The sequence below is a fragment of the Dioscorea cayenensis genome, chromosome 15 (genome assembly GCF_009730915.1).
Source record: "Dioscorea cayenensis subsp. rotundata cultivar TDr96_F1 chromosome 15, TDr96_F1_v2_PseudoChromosome.rev07_lg8_w22 25.fasta, whole genome shotgun sequence".
Taxonomy (NCBI): domain Eukaryota; kingdom Viridiplantae; phylum Streptophyta; class Magnoliopsida; order Dioscoreales; family Dioscoreaceae; genus Dioscorea; species Dioscorea cayenensis.
Genome location: NC_052485.1, coordinates 12,683,664 through 12,703,938, shown reverse-complemented (window position 1 = coordinate 12,703,938; position 20,275 = coordinate 12,683,664). Strand labels below are relative to the sequence as shown.

At 41.6% G+C, this 20,275-nt stretch overlaps 1 non-coding gene across 1 annotated transcript; it reads right to left on the bottom strand.

The window, feature by feature from the left end:
• Positions 1 to 5,969: 5,969 nt before the first annotated feature.
• LOC120278320 lies at positions 5,970 to 6,076 on the bottom strand. Its single transcript, XR_005541656.1, has one exon. It is a non-coding gene; the product is annotated as a small nucleolar RNA R71 (small nucleolar RNA).
• Between the last annotated feature and the right edge of the window lie 14,199 nt (positions 6,077 to 20,275).

Here is a 20,275-nt window from a genome sequence, read left to right as displayed (position 1 = left end):
TGCATAGTGTGAGGCGTCGAGAGTATTCCTTTCCCCCAGGGCATAGTATAGGATTAATCACGGCTGACCTTAGGTTTTGGACTGTGTGTATTTGGATTTCCATGACTCATTAAACATCAGTTAGGAGGCATAATGATTAGTATTTTCTTTATTTTTATTTGCATTGATATTCACACAACTCATTAATTGTTTTCATAATAGTTAAATTGCAATACTTGTGTTTCCGAGCTTTATTCCCTATGGATATGACTACGCACTCACCAGGGTACTTTATTACTTCGATAATCCGTGCACTTGCGGTACAGACACGCAAGGGGTGTGTCTGGACTACTAAAGCTAGAAGGATGCTAGAATTACACAGGCAATTGTGGTTTTGGCTCGAAACCCCATATTTCATACAAGTATTAGCTCAAAATCTCTTCCGACCAAATCCTCTTATGATTGTATTACAACTAGGGTAATCTCTAATTAAGGTCAAACTCAATATCTAGGTTTATCCCTAATGGTTGGAGGGGTACGAAATACTTGATGGTCATGATGTATTTATACATGAATCCTTTCCAAGCTAAGTGTGCCTAGTACAAAGGCGATGGTCACGCAACCAAATACAACCTAGAAGTTGAACCACAGAGTTCTCATGCAATCAAACACATAACACATCAATGAACACAAAGTTTGAACCACAAACCAAACCAAATGCACTAGAGGTAAATCACAACATCCATACAAGCAAACTCATTCCAAGGTTCACCAGCATCCCTGTGACCTTGGGAGTCTAGTTCAACATGAATAACAAAGAAATCTCAAGATACATATAAAACATGAACAAAACCAAAGAAACTCCCTTGAAATGTTGACTCGAAGGTGGTGACAAGAGCTTGTCGATCCGTGCCGGCAAATTCTTTAATGATCCCCTTGATAGCAACCTTCTTCTTTCCTTTGATCTTACTCCTTAAATTAGCCTTCTTCAACCCCTTGAAGCCCTAGAAGATGATGGTGGAGAAAGGGTGGCCAAAGACCCCTTCAATGATGCCCCTAACCCCTTTTTTAAAGTGCTTTCGTAATGGCTTCATGGTTGGGTTCACGGGTATGAAGGAACCCATGAGAGCCTTGAGATTCCTGTCAAAATTTCCATAAAGTGCTACAGTAAAACACTACAGTCCTACTACAATAAACTATAGATTTATCAATCGGGTATCTTCACAGTCGTCAGGTTGCCGTCAACAAAACCTAGGACTTCATAAATTCTTCATCCCATGTTCTATAGTGTTGCTACAATACCTTAGGCCCTAAAATGCCGTTTTTGGTGTAGATTTCTTCTCGAATATGTTCTTGGGCTCATTTAGGTTTCTTTGATGCCTAGGTTTCTTTGATGCCTGTAACATGAATGAAACCAATTAAACCATAAAAGGGCATCGATTTATCAAATAATACATGAATAGTGCAAAAGTTATACGTATAAAATAAATACATTTAGGCATTTACCATCACCATCGCCGTTAAGAGAACGCATCTTTACATAGTAAATTGGTCTAAGGGGCTGCTAATAAAGAAGACCTGGAAAGAAATCACTGATAGTATCCGGTAATCCCTAAAAATCCTCTCAAGGGTCGAATGGAAGCCGAAAGTGGCAAATCAAATGCTGATGACACCTTCTCTGGATCACCTGAGACTTCATCACTAGAGATACGATGATCGAGGTACCTGATTTCTTTACTCTCGAACTCATATTTTGTCATCTTAAGCACTAGATGGTGAGATTATAGGATGAAGAAGACATGTTTTTGAACTATTTGTGAGATTGCGGGATAGTTTGATTGAGTAAGTGCTCGACATGGGATTCCCAAGATTGGCTAAATATTAGTATATCATTAAACAATATGAGTATGTATTTACAGAGTACTTGCGTTAATGTTGAATTTATAGGTGCTTAAAACATCAATGGAGTGTTGGATAATCCGAATGACATCAAAAGAAATTTGAAGTGCCCGTCATGAGTTCAAAAGTTGTCTTCTCAATATCTGACGAATGGATCTTCGCCTAGTGGTAGCCGGTGTAGTGGTCCAACTTGGAGAAGATGCCAGTATTGATAAGTTCAACCATAAGTTCAATGATGGTTGGTTTGGGAAAGTGATCTTTTATGGTCACTGCATTTAGAGCTTAGTAGTCAATGTAGAAATGACAAATGCCATCTTTTTTCTTCACTAATAGTACTAGTGAAATGAACATACTGGAGCTCGGATGAATGATTCCTTCCGCTAACATCTCATCAATAAGATGTTTAATTTCAATATTCTATAATTGAGAGTAACATAGGGTTTGACGTTGATTGGCAGTGTGTTGGGAAGAAGTGGAATGCAATGATCATGGAGGCATGGAGGGCGGAGTCCAAGTGGTGGAGAAAAAAATCTCATTAAATTGGTTCAATAGTCGCTAGATATCTGAGGTGAATGAAGAAGAAAGATCTTTTCCTAGTTTTGGTGATGGGAGTGGATGAAGTGGTTCCATCGATACATGTAAGTAATGTGCCACTTGACTCGATCATACTTGTTCACATAAGGCTGAGTGGGATATAACATTAAAGCTTAGAATTGGCAAACCATGTAATTGGGTTCTATCCCCATTGATGTTCATTTCCATCCAGAATTGTTTGTAGTCAAAAAACATTGGGGCTAGTCTAACTAGCCATTGGACCCCTAAAACCATGTCCGCCCCATATTATGGTAGAAAAAAGTAGGTCTACTAAAAAAGAGGCTTCACAAAGATTCAATAGAATGGCTGAACACTTGCTAGCTTATGAGAGACCTTCACCATTGCTGTTTGTCACTCGTAAATGTGGGAAACACTTCACTATTAGGTCAAGATGAGTGGTTAACCTAGATTGAATAAGTTATTATTTGAGCGACTATCGTCCAGCTAGATGATATCATGCCCATGAATGCTTTGGGCAAATTTCAACATGGAAGATAAGACTAATCTTGTCAATGTGTGGAATGAAATGCATGACATCTCCTTGACAATACTTTCACCATGCAATATAAGATTCTCAGTCATCAACTCTGGTGTCAGGGGCGTTATGTGATCAACAGCATACTCCTTATTTGAATTTGTTAGTAGACTCAGGAATTAGGGTGGACTATATTGGTGCCTGGGGGAAACATATAATCACAATTGAAGCATGATAAGTGCTTGTTTATAAGTAATATGAAGTATTCTTTTTTTACATTGAGTATCACTTTTATCAGATTTAATCACTTATTCGTGTGTATTTGTGTTCTTTTGTGCATGTAGGGTTATGGAGACAATTTCGGAAGAAAGGAAGCAAAAGTAGATCATGGACATGATTCTTGATAAAGTTTCTTGAATTGAACAAATGTGAAGACGCAAGTTGTGCTCAAAGACATGTGGGTGTGTGCCAACCTCCATTGTGCTCAAGTGAATGCATAAAATGGAGAGGCACAAAGGTAGTCACACTCATATGTTCCGGCTTGGGCAACATTAGCAAGAACTTCATCAATATAGTTTCATTGAAGATGTGACATGATCTACCACATGGATGTGTGCCCATTTATGTGGCCTCGTTGAAAAGAGTGGAATTCGGGAGCATTTTGGGGAAGTACTGTAGCAGTTTACTATAGGAATTCAATGTAGTAAAATTACTATAGTAGTTACTGTTTACAGCTCGCAGAAAACTATGTTCTGGAAATTCCACATGCCCATGTGGATGCCTGATTCTAGCCCCTATAAATACCACATTTTGAGGATTCTTTAGGCATCTTTTTCCCATCTATTGCCCATATTTGGAGGCGCTAGCAGCTGGGGTTTGGAGAGGCTTTGTCTAGGTTTTTGGAGCTGTTCTACAGCCTTCGACATCGCGTTCCTTTGGAAGAGAGCTATTAAGGGAGTGATAAATGCCTAAATGTATGTATTTTATATGTATTAATCTTGTATTACTTGAGTATATTTTAATGAATTGATGCCCGTTTAAGTATAATTTAGTTATTTTGGTGTTGCAGATCTTAAAAGAGCCGAACGAAGATAAAAAATGCAAATCGGATGAATTCGACCGGCATTTTTGGGGTTCCAGCAATGTAGCAAGCACTGTAGTGTTACTGTAGCGGGGGTCACTATTCATGCTGCGGGCATTCGACTGTGAGCTTCACAGGCCCCATGAGCCCGCATGGAGCCCGTATGAACCTGACGGGATATTTTTGGACTGAACTCTTAGGACAAAGGGAGGAGGTTTTTGGAGAAAGCTTTTGGGGGAGTTCTTGGAGCCGACTTCCACCAGTTCAGAGGAGGCAAGATCACACGTTTTGGAGAAGGGGAATCAAAGGGAGAAGCTTGGTTTGGCTAGATCTTCATCGATCTCTTCTTTGGGAGCTTGTAGACGACAAGGGAAGCCGCCCCGATCGCGGCGTCCGTGGAAGCTTTCCACCTCACTTGGCTTGTCATCTCACTCCTATTGTTTGAGGGAGTTTTCTTATGCCATTTGTAGTTGTTTTCATGGACCTATTATTTGTATTTGTTTGCATGGACGAGTAGACCCCAAGGTCACCGAATGCCGGTGAACCTTGGGGTGAACTTGTGTATTTGGATGATCTAATTTTTTTTATTGCAATTGTTGTGTGTTTGTGATTCATTCTTGGTGCATTTGATGTGTTGCTTACATGAGAACTCTGTAAACTAACTCCTAGGTTGTACTTGGTAGCGTGACCATCACCCTTGTACTAGACACACCAAGTTTGGAAGGGATTCATGTACGAATACGTTGTGACCATCGGGTATTTTGTACCCCTCCAACATTAGGACTAGACCAAGTCCTGTTCCGTCTCTAATTATTGATTTCCCCCTTTGTTAATGCAATCGTATGAGGATTTGATCGGAAGAAATTCCGTATCAATACTTATACCGCATTAGGGGTCAATTGCCGTGACCATCGGGTTGATCTAATTTAGGAAATCTCTAGGTCCAAACCCTCAATTGCATGACACTCTTAGCATCCTTTACACTTTAGTAGCCCCTAGGGAATCCTCATCCGTGACCATTTCTTTCCCCTGATTTTATACCCTTGCCTTATTTTAGACTCCACTTGTAGTTCTTTCATTTAAATTAATAGATTAGAGAAACCCTTCGAATCTTTCGGCTAGATAATACGCAAAGAGGAAGTAATGGTAGATCCTTGGGCCCAAGGAATACTACCCTCTCGTGCTCGCACGAGAGGTATTACTTGACGACTCCGTGCACTTGCGGATCTCGCATTAAGTTTTTGGCGACGTTGCCGGGGACCCGCAAGGAATACTTGAAAAACTTAGAGTTTATTTAATTCTGTACTTTTGTCTCTTTTTATTCCTTTTTGCACATATTTTTCCTTTTACTTGCCTTTATTTTATTTTACTATCATCCTCTTATTTCCTGATCATTGACTCTCATTACTGTGCAAGGCACCATCTTATGACACGCGCCAATCAAGTAGATCTGGTAGAACCTGTCAACGAAATCAAGAGAGCCTTGCATCAAAGATTGAGAGAGGTGGCTGAGAGTTCAGAACATCAAGGAACGCGAGTTGAGATTAGTGAACCTTCATTCATGGCAGAACCAAGGCGAACCTTGTCTGATTATAAAAGGCCTCAGTTTACTGGTGAGGAATTCAGTGTGCATGCTCCCACCGTACCTGCTAATAACTTTGAAATCAAAGCAAGAACAATTGGGATGGTCCAAAATTCCGTACAATTTGATGGGCTAGCTGATGAAGACCCGCATGCTCATTCGTCTCGCTTCCTCCAAATTTGTTCCACATTCAAGATTAACTCAGTGCCAATGATGTGATAAGATTGAGATTATTCCCTTTCAGTCTAATGGGAGCAGCATATAGATGGCTCACTTCATTGGCTCCAGGATCGATCACCACTTGGAAGGAAATGGTGGACAAATTTCTTGCTAGGTATTTCCCACCAAGCAAAGCAGCTAGATTAAGGCAAGAGATTTCTGCGTTCCGGCAAGGGGACTCCGAGACACTTTTCGAAGCATATGAGAGACTCAAGGATCTCCTACGCAAGTGCCCCCATCATGGTTTCTCCTCCTGGATGAGGATCCAGATGCTTTGCAATGGCCTGAATTATGCTACTAGACAGCTCATCGATGCTGCAGCAGGGGGGTCATTGAGTAGTAAAACCCCTGAAGATGTTGAAATTTTGATTGAAAACATGGCAAGTAATGAGTGTCATTGGTCTACTAGGCAAAAACCCCCTACGGCAGCTGGAATTTATGAGATAAATGACAACACTGCGCTAGCCGCCAAGGTTGAGGCCCTAACAAAGAGATTCGATCAGTTTGTGTTGGGTTCAAGCTCAAATTCTGGAGCAGTTTTGTCTTGCGAGACCTGTGGGACGGGGCATGCTACTATTCAGTGTCCAATCTCAATAGCCACAGATGCCCCAATTGAGACAGTTGATTAAGTTGGGGGAGCTTCCAGAGGCCCGGGGAATCCCTATGGAAACACATATAATCCGGGGTGGAGGAATCACCCAAATTTTTCATGGGGTCAACAACAGCAACATCGGCCCTCACAGTCACAAGGACCTCCACATCAATCTCCTCAGCAGCCCGAGAAGAAGTTCACCATTGAAGATGTGTTAGCGAGGTTTATGATCAATACCGAGGCGAAATTTGTGAACATCAACAATCAATTCGCTGAAGTGAACACTGTTTTGAGGAATGTGCAAGCCTCCATTCAAACATTGGAAAACCAGGTTGGGTAACTTGCTAGGGCAAATTCGGAGCGCCCACCGGGTGGCTTACCTAGTAACACTGAAAATAATCTAAGGAAGCATTTGAAAGTCGTCACTCTCAGGAGCAGGAAACAGGTTGAAGCATGAGCCGAGGAGGGCTCAAGCACTAAACATAATGGGGTAGCCGTACAGGAAGACCCTAAGCCATCTGAGAGTGAAGTTGAAGGGGTAAAGGAAAAACAAGATACCCGAGTACAAGCCGGTGATTCCCTATTTGGCTAGGCTGAGGCAAGATAAAAACGAGGCTCAATTCAAGAAATTCCTCAATGTATTCAAGCAGTTGCACATAAATATCCCTCTTGTTGAAGCGTTAACTCAGATGCCCAAGTATGCAAAGTTTATGAAAGACTTGCTGTTTAACAAGAGAAAATTGGAGGAATTAGAAACAGTTGCATTACCACGGAATTACTCTGCAATGATTCAGAGGAAACTCCCTGAGAAATTGACTGATCCCGGGAGTTTCATTATTCCATGTGTGATTGGGGAAGGCATGCAAGAAAAAGCCTTGGCAGATTTTGGGGCCAGCATCAATGTAATGCCCTACAAGCTATTTTTAAAATTGGGATTAGAAGACATGAGGCCCACAAGAATGAAATACAACTTGCAGATCGTTCTATAAAGAAGCCCCGCGGTGTTGTTGAGGATGTGCTAGTTAGAGTAGACAAGCTCATTATCCCGGTGGATTTTGTTATTCTTGATGTGGATGATGATGTTGAACTCCCATTGATCCTCGGGCGACCATTTCTTAACACCGCCGGTGCCCTCATTGATGTAAAAGTGGGGAAAATGACGTTGAGAGTGGGGGATGAGGAAGTCATTCTCACTCTTCCCGCGGCCATGAAACACACCTTGGACCATGACGATCCCCTCTACTTTACTGATGAAACTGATATGATTATTACTGATTGTGTGCAGGAGGTCTTGGCGATTAACCCCTTGGATGAATTCTTGGAATGAATGGATAGAGATGAGTACAAGGAGAACAACCCACCTCCCACACAAGTAAAGTATGTAGGCTATGTGGGGACATTTCCGTGGTTGAACAATAAGAAGAAATCAACCACAAGGAAAATTTGGTGTAAGAGGGACAAGAAACAGAAATTGGGGATGAATTGCAGAAAATCACCACCACGGGAGATCGATAGACTATTCTTCGAGGGGAAGGGTAAATTCCGTGTCTTTTCATGCCTCTCGATGAGTTTCCCATCTTAGAGCACTTCTCTCGGGCCTGGAGGTAAGTCCCCACCATTTGATCCACCATGAGGTAAGAAAAAGGTACGTCGAGCTAATGACGTTACACAAGTGCTTCTTGGGAGGCAAGCCAAGTCTTTTAATTCATCATCTTTAAATTTTCGTATTTCTTTTAGTTGCTTAGTTTCTTTATTGTGGTTGAATGCTCATGTTTGTGAGATTTTTGTATTTTTCTTTTGTTGTTGTTGTTGTGCTCAACTCATGCTTAGGCTTGCTCGCTTATCTTTGGCCTTGAATTAGTATTGTTTTGTTGTGTTTCATTGTCATCTCGGCGTTTAAATGGTTGTAATTCGTGTTTTATTGAGTTTGCAAGAAGAACCATGCCAATTTTTCGATTTTCCAGGTCCATACGGGCTGCATACGGCCGTATGGATACTTGTGGCATGATCCATGGCTTTGCGGGCATCATTGCGGCCGCAAGAGGCCCCTCGCGGGGAGCCTTGCTCATGGGCTGTGGGTCTCAAGGGCGCCATGCGCCCGTGAGGCTCTAGGCCTCACGCTGCGCGCGGGCTGAAAAGCTCACGGGCGCCATGCGCCCGCATGGTGCCCTTGAGCCTTTCAGGCTGATATTTTCCAGCCTATGCGGGCACCATGCGCCCGCATGGGACCCGCATGGGCTGGGCAGCCCATTAAAGGGGTGTTTTTCCCCTTTCTCTCTCTACTCCACCCTCCACCTTCTCCTCTTAGTTTTCTCCCATTTCTCTTTCACTCTACCTCATTTCTCCACCATTTTTCTTGTTTTTTTTTCTTCTCTAATCCCCTCTCCTTCATCTAGCAAACTCAACCTTGGAATTTAATCGGAGTTTTACCATCTTTTTCGTCGGATCCCTTCATTCCAAGCTTTCAAGCCCTAATTCAAGGTTTTGTCACAAACTTGGGTTTTGTTGTGTTCTTATTTTATTTTTGAAGCTTGAATGACATATTTGGTTGTTGTGATGTGGTGTATTCTTAATTCTTCGAGTTCTTCCTTCATTTGTAAATTTTGGCAAGCTCCATGTCTAGGAGAAACTCTTGCAAATTTTTTTTTCACGAGTTACTGTAGCAAAGGCTGAATTTTTCATTCTTCACATTGAAAATGTTGTGCACTCAATTTTTTCTTCATCATATGATGATATGGATACCCCCTATGGTTATATTCATGAAAATTGTGGTTTGATCTTGTGTTTTTGTTGTTTAGGAATGCCGGTCAAGCGTGTTTTATCAAAGCGTCCTAGACATGATGCGGCACCTAGTGGAGTGCCATCCTTAGCCTCGCCGCAACATAGGGCACGCTACAACCTCTTGAAGTCCAAGTCCTTTGGTATTATTTGGACAATTGACTGCAATGACCTCGAAGTTCTAGGTTTGGCCGAGGCCGTGGAGGAATTAATCAATCATGATGGATGGGACCGAATTTTCTCAATTAATGATCCGGGTTACCGTGAACTCACCTTGGAGGTCCTAAGCACAATAGACTTAATAAGACCATCCGAAATAAGTTTCTAAGACTTTGGGACAATGCACACCATTAGTGACACACAACTGGGTTGTTTCTTGGGCTTGTATGAGGAGGGAGTTGTGAACACACCCGCATTTCATCGTCTTCCTACAGATTTTCCGGCCACCATGACTCACACACAGTTCTGGAATATTATCTCAGGCCGACGCACAAATGAGTCAAGGAAAGCATCTCATCTTCACAACCCCACACATCGATATGTTCATGCACTCTTAAGTTGAGGTATTGGAGGCCGGGGTGATAGCACTGGGGTAATCACGCGCTTTGACTTACTAATGCTATACAGCATCATTGAGCGCTACCCAATCCACCTTGGACACCTTTTTGCCGAGATGTTTGTTCATCAGGGTACTTACACACGCCTTGGATCTATTTTCGCTGGGTCGTATATCACACATATGATTCGAGGTATGGGTTTAATCGAGCACACCCGGGCCATGCACATTGTTGGTGGATTTTCACCCTTGGTGATGGCTACTATGTTTTCTATGGGGATAGTGGAGAAGCACGGTGACACATATGCCATTCTCCGGTACTCCACCACAGGTGAGCGCATCCCTGCTCCTCCACCACAGTCCGATTCTGAGCCAGACGACGCACCACTTTCAGTTGAGCTTCGCCTTCAGGAGATTCAGAGTGAGATTCATTCCCTTCATCAAGGACATCAAGAGAATATTGAGACACTTAGACAGTTGGCAAGGGATATGCGTGAAATCCTTTCTTTTGTACGTGGGTCTTCTTCATCCTCTGGCACCACCTCAGGGACTACCACATCTTTTGCACCTGTTGCACCTACTGACGGACACCACCCAGCCTAGGAGCACGACTTTTATGGACTTGAGTTTATGTTTTGTATTTTGTATTGTTTTGTGGCTTGCTAGTTGAACTTCTTTTGTTAGCATGGGTTCACTCCCTGCTAGGCTTGTTTTACTTTTATTTTGACTATTATGCATGTTTTCCTCCCCCTTGATTTTCATAAGTGTCGTGATCGCCTTACTTATTTTTGCAGGACTTCTCGCAGATTGTGCCTTTCCTCCTCTACTCTTTGCTGGCTTTGTTGCCCATTGACTATACTTTCACTGAACAATCTTCATCAACCAAATGGGGCAGTCTCTTTACCCTTCTTTTTCATGCTTCATTTATTTATTATGAATTGTACACCATGTTCTGCTGATTCATGTACATTGAGGGCAATGTACGATTCTAGGTGTGGGGATGGGTTATTTGCATGCTTACTTTACCGGTGATAGCTATGATTTATTGTTAAGAACCTCTTGGCTTGAATGAATGATAGTAATGAGTTGTAGTGTGTTATTTGTGCTTTAAGGAAGTCATGTTTTCTCTCTAGTGCTTTCTTCACAACTTTGACACTGTACTTCTACCTTGTTTGCCCCAGCTAACGTACTGCTTTGATTTAAAGTGTTAGAGTGGTAAATTTTTCCCTCAATGGTCTTTTAAGAGCTTATGGTTCTATTGTTCATTTTGCTTTATCCCTAAGTGAAGTTTTGCATGAAGGTGCTCAGGAGACATGTATATATTTGTTATCTTGAAAAAGAAAAAATTAGTCTATGTCAGTATTCCTCTGCTAATTTAGCATGAATGCGTCTATGTAGATTGTAATCGAGTAAGTTGGGTGGCTCTTGTGCCTAATCAACATGTGCATCCCTCTGAAAGATTATAAGATGTTTTGTGCAATCTACGTTAGGCAGACTCGGGAAAAAAAAAGAGTATTTATTCTCCTTGACTCAATTATGCATTCACTTAGATACTAAAGTGTTGAATGTGGACCGAAGGACTCTTGACTTACTATTAAGGGTGTCTTTAACATTTCTAACACCGGTAGTCATTGAATGTGGCGTGAATAGGGAGAGCGAGGAATGAAGTATGCGCATACTCACGAGGAAAGCACTTTAGAGGAATCATGACTATCTCTACTGAGTTGGTTATTGTGCAACTCATTTTCTTGATTTCATTTCATCTGTGCCTATGGGGTTCTTCACTATTTGAGCTAGAGGTCGTACATTTAGCCCTTTATCTTCTTGCCCCTATTCTTTCATGTGTGTTTGCTTGGGGACAAGCAAACGCTTAGGTGTGGGGATGTTTGATAAACGCCTAAATGTACGTATTTTATACGTATTAATCTTGTATTACTTGTGTATATTTTAATGAATTGATGCCCGTTTTAGTATAATTTAGTTATTTCGATGTTGCAGATCTTAAAAGAGCCAAACAAAGCTAAAAAATGCAAATCAGATGAATTCGATCGGCATTTTTGGGGTTCCAGCACTGTAGCAGCACTATAGCGTTACTGTAGTGGGGTCACTATTCATGCTTCGGGCATTCGGCTGTGAGCTTCACGGGTCCTATGCGCCCGCATGGGTACCCGTGAGGTTTGCTGGAGTTTCACAACTAGGGGTACTATAGCAAAAACATCGTAGCAAAAGCACTGTAGCTGAGTGCTGTAGCACCGACATATTTTCTGGGCAAAATGGCAGTGAGCCCGTATGGACCTGACGGGATATATTTTGGACTGAACTCTTAGGATAAAGGGAGGAGGTTTTTGGAGAAGGCTTTTGGGGAGTTCTTGGAGCCGACTTCCACCAGTTCAGAGGAGGCAAGATCACACGTTTTGGAGAAGGGGAATCAAAGGGAGAAGCTTTGTTTGGCTAGATCTTCATCGATCTCTTCTTTGGGAGCTTGTAGACGACAAGGGAAGCCGCCCCGATCGCGGCGTCCGTGGAAGCTTTCCACCTCACTTGGCTTGTCATCTCACTTCTATTGTTTGAGGGAGTTTTCTTATGCCATTTGTAGTTGTTTTCATGGACCTATTATTTGTATTTGTTTGCATGGGACTGAGTAGACCCCAAGGTCACCGAATGCCCGGTGAACCTTAGGGGTGAACTGTGTATTTGGATGATCTAATTTTTTTTATTGCAATTGTTGTGTGTTTGTGATTCATTCTTGGTGCATTTGATGTGTTGCTTACATGAGAACTCTGTAAACTAACTCCTAGGTTGTACTTGGTAGCGTGACCATCGCCCTTGTACTAGACACACCAAGTTTGGAAGGGATTCATATACGAATACGCCGTGACCATCGGGTATTTTGTACCCCTCCAACATTAGGGCTAGACCAAGTTGTGTTCCGTCTCTAATTATTGATTTCCCCCTTTGTTAATGTAATCGTATGAGGATTTGATCGGAAGAAATTCCGTATCAATACTTATACCGGATTAGGGGTCAATTGCCGTGACCATCGGGTTGATCTAATTTAGGAAATCTCTAGGTCCAAACCCTCAATTGCATGACACTCTTATCATCTTTTACACTTTAGTAACCCCTAGGGAATCCGCATCAGTGACCATTTCTTTCCCCTGATTTTATACCCTTGCCTTATTTTAGACTCCACTTGTAGTTCTTTCATTTTAATTAATAAATTAGAGAAACCCTTCGAATCTTTCGGCTAGACAATACGCAAAGAGGAAGTAATGGTAGATCCTTGGGGCCAAGGAATATGACCCTCTCGTGCTCGCATGAGAGGTATTACTCAATGACTCTGTGCACTTGCAGATCTCACATCAGGGAGCTTTCATCAGCATCAATTCTACGAGGTGTGCCCTAGGCTTGACAAAGGAACCTTTGGAGAAGACGAGGCAACTTCACAAGACCATCGATATGGACTACAAAGTGGTTTTATCTATCGATTACTTGCATTTACTTTTGATTTCATTTTTGATTTTACATAGCTCCTTGGGGAGCTAAACCTTTAGTGGGTGCTTGGACTTGTAAACTCTAGGATGATTTTGTTTCATTGACTTTTATTATGCTTCTTTACTTGATGTATTAATTGAGTTTCAACCTTGAATGCTTGATGTATTGATTTTCCCTTAGAGTGACACTAGGATTGAGAATCCCTCTTGGTAATCCTTGTGGATGAGTGACACTTTATTAGGATTAGACAAAGCAAGGTTGAGAGGATCGAGAGGGTGAGTCAAGAGGTAGTGGAATGTCCCCTTTCCCTTCCGACGTAATTTATCCTACCTCCACGTTTCAAGAGTTTTTTGCAGTCATGATAGAGTGAAGTGCTAAGAGACAAATTCCACTGGGGCTTAGTTGCGCAAGCAATAGAGTGAAGTGTTGAAGTAATCCTTAGTGCTGGGGATTAATTGTGACTAGGGGTCTTTTGCTTGGACCAAAGAATTAGATCTATATTAGGGAATATGGTTTATTACTTGGAGTCCCTAGAGCTTTAAGAATCTCTAGATAGTGTGAGGCGTTGAGAACATCATTTTCTATCAGGTATAGTGTAGGGTTAGTCATGGTTGACCTTAGGTTTGGGACCGTGTGTCTTTGGATGTCCACGACTCATTAAACTTTAGTTAGGAGGCATAATAATTAGTCTTGCACTTGAAACAATAGTCTTAGGGTGAGCAATGTCCGTGTACCCCATCTTTCTATCGATTACCTCTCCTTACTCCTATTGTGTTTCCTTTCTCTTTTCTTTATCTCATTTGTATTAATATTGTTCACTCAAATCACAAATTGGTTCACTTGATAGCTAAAAGGTATCACTACTTGCTTTATAACAACTATTCCCTGTGGATACGATTACCCACTCACCGAGGTACTTTATTACTTCGATAACCCGTGCAAAGCATAATCCTAATTCTCGTCTAGATGCAGGGATTTAATAAGCAATGGCGGTAGTCAAGTGTGGCTCATGTCGGCTATAATGACAGGGCCTTGAAGATAGTTGTTTTGCTTGCATGTGAAGGGGTCTTTCTAGCATAACATTTATCCTCATTGAGTTTTACCATTCCCATCGCCTCATGTAGTAATTGGAGTTTCAATAAATACATCTCTTGCTGGATATCACCCGATAAAACCCAAAATGAAGTAGTTTAGTATACTTTCTGAGCTCAATCCAGTTATGCATGTTGAGAGACATTTGAAGTAGCTTAAACAATATGTCATCATTGATGTTTACCATAGCTTAAAGAGTTGTGCTTTGTGGTTGACAAAGGTTGAAGGTCTAAAGTGAATTATGGATTTCTTGATAAAATCCTCCTATAATGTTAGCTACATCATCATATACATCTAGTGGTCCACAAGAGTGCCTAACCAATCATGTAGAAAACAGCGATAGACAACTTCTATTCCTAAGAAACTTGGTGGTAAACAAAGAAGTGGCTGATATGAAATAACATATGAGCACATTTTCTCTTGTGAAGAGCAGCACTTCTAGCTTACGTAACCTTGTCAGAGTTTATGGTAGGATAGGATGGAATGACTGAGCTATGGGAATCCCTAGTTGGTTTGATGTAGATGTTATTGCAGTGGTTAACAGAAGCATAGGGGGTTGAGAAACAACTTTGTCCAGCCTTCTAATCTTGACCATCATGTTAGCCATGATGGACTGTTTCAATGCCAATGATCTCTATGGCATGACGAAGCCTTCAATGTTGTTGGACCAACATGCAGAAAAAATCCAATTTATCTAGGTGATCATGAATCATGTTAAGTTGTTCCTCCATTGAATTGGCTCTAGTCATCCTTCCATTAGTCATCAAACTCAATGAAAGCCCCCAAATATGCCATTTAACCATAGAGGTGACAAGAGAAATGAGAAAAGGAAGAGAGCTAGAAAAGAAGTTAAAGGGAAGAAGAAGAAGAAGAAGAAGAAGAAGAAGAAGAAGAAGAAGAAGAAAAAGAAGAAGAAGAAGAAGGAGAAGAGTGGAATTATGATGAAAATTCTCTGCCATCTTTCATTTCATTGTAATCATATATAGTGACAACCACTAAGTGTCCTTGATAATGATAACACCTTCTGTAAGGCATTATAACAACATGTGATATGGCAGAACATATTCCACTCATCTCTATGATTGTTAATAACAACATTGATTTCTAATTACATTACATTCACTACTACTAATCAATCATTGAACTAATATAATTAATCTTGTATCATTAACCTATAACAAAATTAGCAAATCATTAGGGTCCAATCATCCCTTTGCTTATTCAACCACTTTACCTAAGGGTTGTTGTAGCGGTGCCTATACTTATTTTAAGCTTGGAACACTATAACATCAAAATTTAAACATTTGTTAATTAAAGAAGAACACTTAGGCCTGCTTTGAGGCTTGCATTTACCATAAAACCAATGACACACCCTTGTATGTGTGTATCGCAAGTGCACGGGTGTCGAAGTAATAAAGTGCCCAAAGGATGGGTAGTTGATGAGTGCAATTCATATCATGTTTTCTTACCCTCAATTCATACTTTTGCTTGTCTTTTAGAACTTCTTTGTATATATTCAGCGCTTTCTAGGTATGTTTGTTAATGATGTAGGAATTGAGGAGCTAGATGTAACTAGGAGTAAATCAAGTCATCGGATGAAGGAAAATAGAAAAAACACCAAGTGTTCAAGCTCAACACGGATAGAGCACAGTCATGCTCTGTCCCCTGAATCTCCTAGTCTAGTGCTGATCAAGTGAAGAGAATACAACCATTGCAACTAAGGTGAACCGCCATTGGCTACATGAGCATATATAATGAGAACATGAGTATAGAACATGTGTAATGTGAACTCCCCAATACTTAGGATGTACAATGCTGACAATGTACGCATATAAGCACAATAAAATATAAAGCAATCAAAAGAAACATATGTGGAGGTGGCCATTTGAAACAATACTCCCCTAAACTCCTAATGGTACGTTTGGTGGAGCTATATCCATTGAGAGTTAAGTTCTAATGGGTTGTGAAGCAGACACGGTGATAAGTGCTTGTGCGATATGAATGGGAAGTGTTCATTCCTTATGTTGAGCATTACTTTTCTTAGGTTTTCACACTAATATGTGTGTTTTTATGTTACTTTTGTGCGGGTAGGGTTGTGAGGCCGAGTATGAAGGAAAGAAGCCAATGTGGATCACAATGCACCGATTTTGGAGGAAATCTTGCTAAGGTTCAAACGCGAAGACATAGGTCGGATGTGAGATGCTAGAGTGTGTGCCAACCTCCTCGTATTCGAGTTTGGCACATCAATTTGGAGGGGCACAAAGGCAGTCACACTCGAGCATTCCGACTTATGCACATAGAACAAGAGCTCCACCAACTTGCCTATCATTGAAGAAGCAAGTGATCCACGATGTGAACGTGTGCCCGTTTGCGTTACTCCGATGAAAGTATGGATTTGGGAAAACAAGAGTTCACAGCCAGCCTAGAAAATAGGAGTTTAGTGAATCCACACGGGCTTGTGGAAATTATCCACGCCCGTGTGAAAATTCCACACGGGTGCATGAAGCATCCACGCCCGTGTAGTCGCCCGATTCCAGCCCTATTTAAAGCCGAATCAACCCCGATTTTACTATTTTTTTCTCCATCTTTTCCCCAACTTGAGAGAGGGCTTCGGCTAGGGTTTTGAGGGGTATTGGCCAAGGTTTTGGAGAGATTCTACGGCTCCGACATCGTCATTCCTTAGGAAGAAGGTTGGTAGGGGAGCTTCCGTCGAGGCGTATCCTATACCGGACGAGGGAATCCTTGGATGACGAGTAGAGGACTTTCCACAAGACCATCGACATGACTATCGAGGGGGACCTTGTCACACGGCTATGTGAATATCACATTGACCATGTCTATGACTATTCCTCAATTTTCATACTCACAAGACCATCTGCATGTATACTCAAGGGGGTTTAGTGAAGCTCAATTAAAACCAAAATAAACTCGAGTCTATAAAAATAAATCAATGAAATACAACTCGAAAGATTGAAAGTAAAAAATAAACTCAGAAGAAAGATATTTTCTGAGTAATACAAGTCCAAAATAAAATGCAGAAATAAAATACTAAAGACATTAAAAAATAAAGAAAAGAGGCATTCAGTTCGGTGTCATCTGCTGGCTCTACTGCTGGTACTACCAGTGCTGCTGGATCAACTGGTGCTGCTGGAACTGGTGATGGTGCTGGTAGTGCTGGGGGATGCCGGTGGAGTCCTAGGTCTCATCACAAATGGGGAGGTCGCGTCTTGCTCGAGGATCTGCTGTAGGATGTCTAGATGAGCCATAACCTCTGTGTGGTTCACAGCCTGGGTGGCACGAACCTTTATCAAGTCTACCTATAACACTCCTACAACACTCTCAAGCCTCTCAAATCGATCATGGGCTCGAGTGGGAGAAAATATACACACAGGAGGTGGCTCCTGTGCTGTGGGAGTGCCTCTGTCTCCATCGGCTCCTGTTGCGGCTCTTACGCAGGCTAAGATCCCTCTGCTCCCTCTCCCTCTTCCTTGGCTTTCTCACGTAGGAGATTGATTACAACATAGACTCTATCTCTGTACCTCCTGATCATGCCCATAAGCCTCATAGACTCCAAGCTAAGGGAAGATGGCACATTGATCTTCTTGGCTCCCCTGATTGCATCCATAAGACCCATACCCATGATGAGTCTAGTGATGTATAGGCTTGAGAAGTGAACTCCAACTCTGGCTTACTGCCCCTGGTGCCGCAAATACTCGGGTATGATGTGCCCAAGATGAATCAGCTCGCTTTGTACCATGGAGTACAAGTATAATAACTCTTGTCTGCTCAATACTCCGGTGCTGTTACCACGCCAGCTCACCGATGGGCTTAGAACGGTGTGGATATATTTGTAGCTTGGTCGGGAGAGGCATGTAGCCTTGGACACTCCAAGCTCATATTGACCCTGGCCATATAGTATTCTGTATGCTCTCTAAGGAGTCAAGCTACCTGGATAATCGGTCGGTAGTCGATCGTACTCCTTAGTATCTGTAAACACTTCATCGTACAAACCTAATCTGATCGAGAACTGTTTGACGCTCATACTGTGATATTGTCCTAATGCTCTGAACTGTATAGCTTCAATGCTGTCGAAACTACTATAAGACCGGTCAAACTTGAATGAGGCGAGTACCTCTAATGTCAACATGCGGATAGCCGGCTCTCTAATAAATAATAAACACTGCCAACTACCCACCGAAAGTAGCTAGTCAACCTCATCGGCCATGTCGTCCACTAACTGGATCTTCCTGATCGCATTCAAGTTAGGGAACCGCGTCTAACCAAACTTAAGCTTCGAAAGTTGCTCAAACTGAGCCTGGTGGTCAGGAATCACAAACTCCATATGTTATGGCTCATGGGAGTGCTCTCTAGGACCGCTTTCTTTGTTTTGGGAGCCATATCTGCAATAATTGAAAATAAAATCGATCAACTAAACTCAAGATTTAATACTGCAGAAATCCACATGGTCGTATGAAAATTTCACACTCACATGCCCCTGTGTCTTCTTGGGATGGAGGAGAATTTTCTGCAGAGATTCACACGGGCGTGTGGAAATTACCCACGCCCTTGTGTAATTCATAGGGTCACCCACAGGGGTATTCACACTCTCCTGTGTCTTCTCGGGATGGAGTCTAAGACTCTGCAGAGAAACACACGCCCATGTGGAAATTACCTATGGGTGTGTGACCATCACAAGATCATTCACAGGGGCAGACACACGCCCCCATGTCCTCTAGGGATGAGCTCTGAATGACAACACACGCCCGTGTGGAAATTGCACATGGCCGTGTGTCTTCTTTGGATAACTTAGAAAAATTCACAGACTCTGCAGAAAATTTTTGCACACTTACACACACTCAGAGCCTGCCTATGCTATGAAAAAATAACTAGATAAACATGGAAAACATGCTCAAATGACCAAGAAACTTTTCCAATCACATTTAAGCACACAAAAACACCAATAATCCATTAGAAAAACACAGCAATAGCATGAAAGATTAGGATATCAACACTAAAGCTTTCATTCATGCAAATACTAAACTAAATCCTAGAAAAATAGTAAAAACTTGGGTTGCGTCCCAAGAAGTACTTGTTTAACGTTACTAAGCTTGACATACCTCTTCTTACTTCATGGGGGCTCATAAATGAAAGTTTCCCTCTTACCTACAACCTGGAAGCATGATGAACATAATCTTTTCAAAGTAGAGGGAGAGTTATCGAGCTTGTTACCACACAAGGACTCGTCATCCTTACTCCATGCTTGCACAACCCCATTAGCCTTGGGGCGCTTCCTGTGGCGTCTCCTTGCTTGCTACATCTTTTGAGTTTCTTGTGTTTAATCTTGTGTTTGTATATCTTGATGGCTTAAATTGCATAGTGGATTTGGTAATTTAGTTATCTTGGCATAACTTGGTGTGCTTGAGAACCATAGTTGCAACATTGCTTTAGGGCTCACACTTGAATAATGGAATGTACCTGGTAATCATTGTAATCAAGTTTACATAGTATATCTCATAGGGATTGTTCCGGGATATTGTTCTCTTGTAGTTGAAAACACAATCCTGATCTCCCGATTTCTAAGATCATTCACTTTTTCACTATTAGTTCTTAATTAAATCTTTTACCATTCTTTCTTTGACTGAACATCAAAAGATAGATTAGTACTTTTAGTCCAGCCCCTGAGGTTCGACAACCCTAACCCTAATGGGGTACCACTGTATTACTTGTGTGCAACCTGTGCACTTACGGAGAACACATCAAGTTTGGGTACCATTGCTTGGGACTGGCAACCTTTTGAAAAATTTGGATTCTGGTGATTTAGTTTGTTCATATAGTCTATATTTGTGAATATTTGTGAATACTTATGAATATTCATAATTTATCTTGCCTATCTCTTGTTTTATTTCTTCGGGCACTTCGTGAATTTGTGCTAA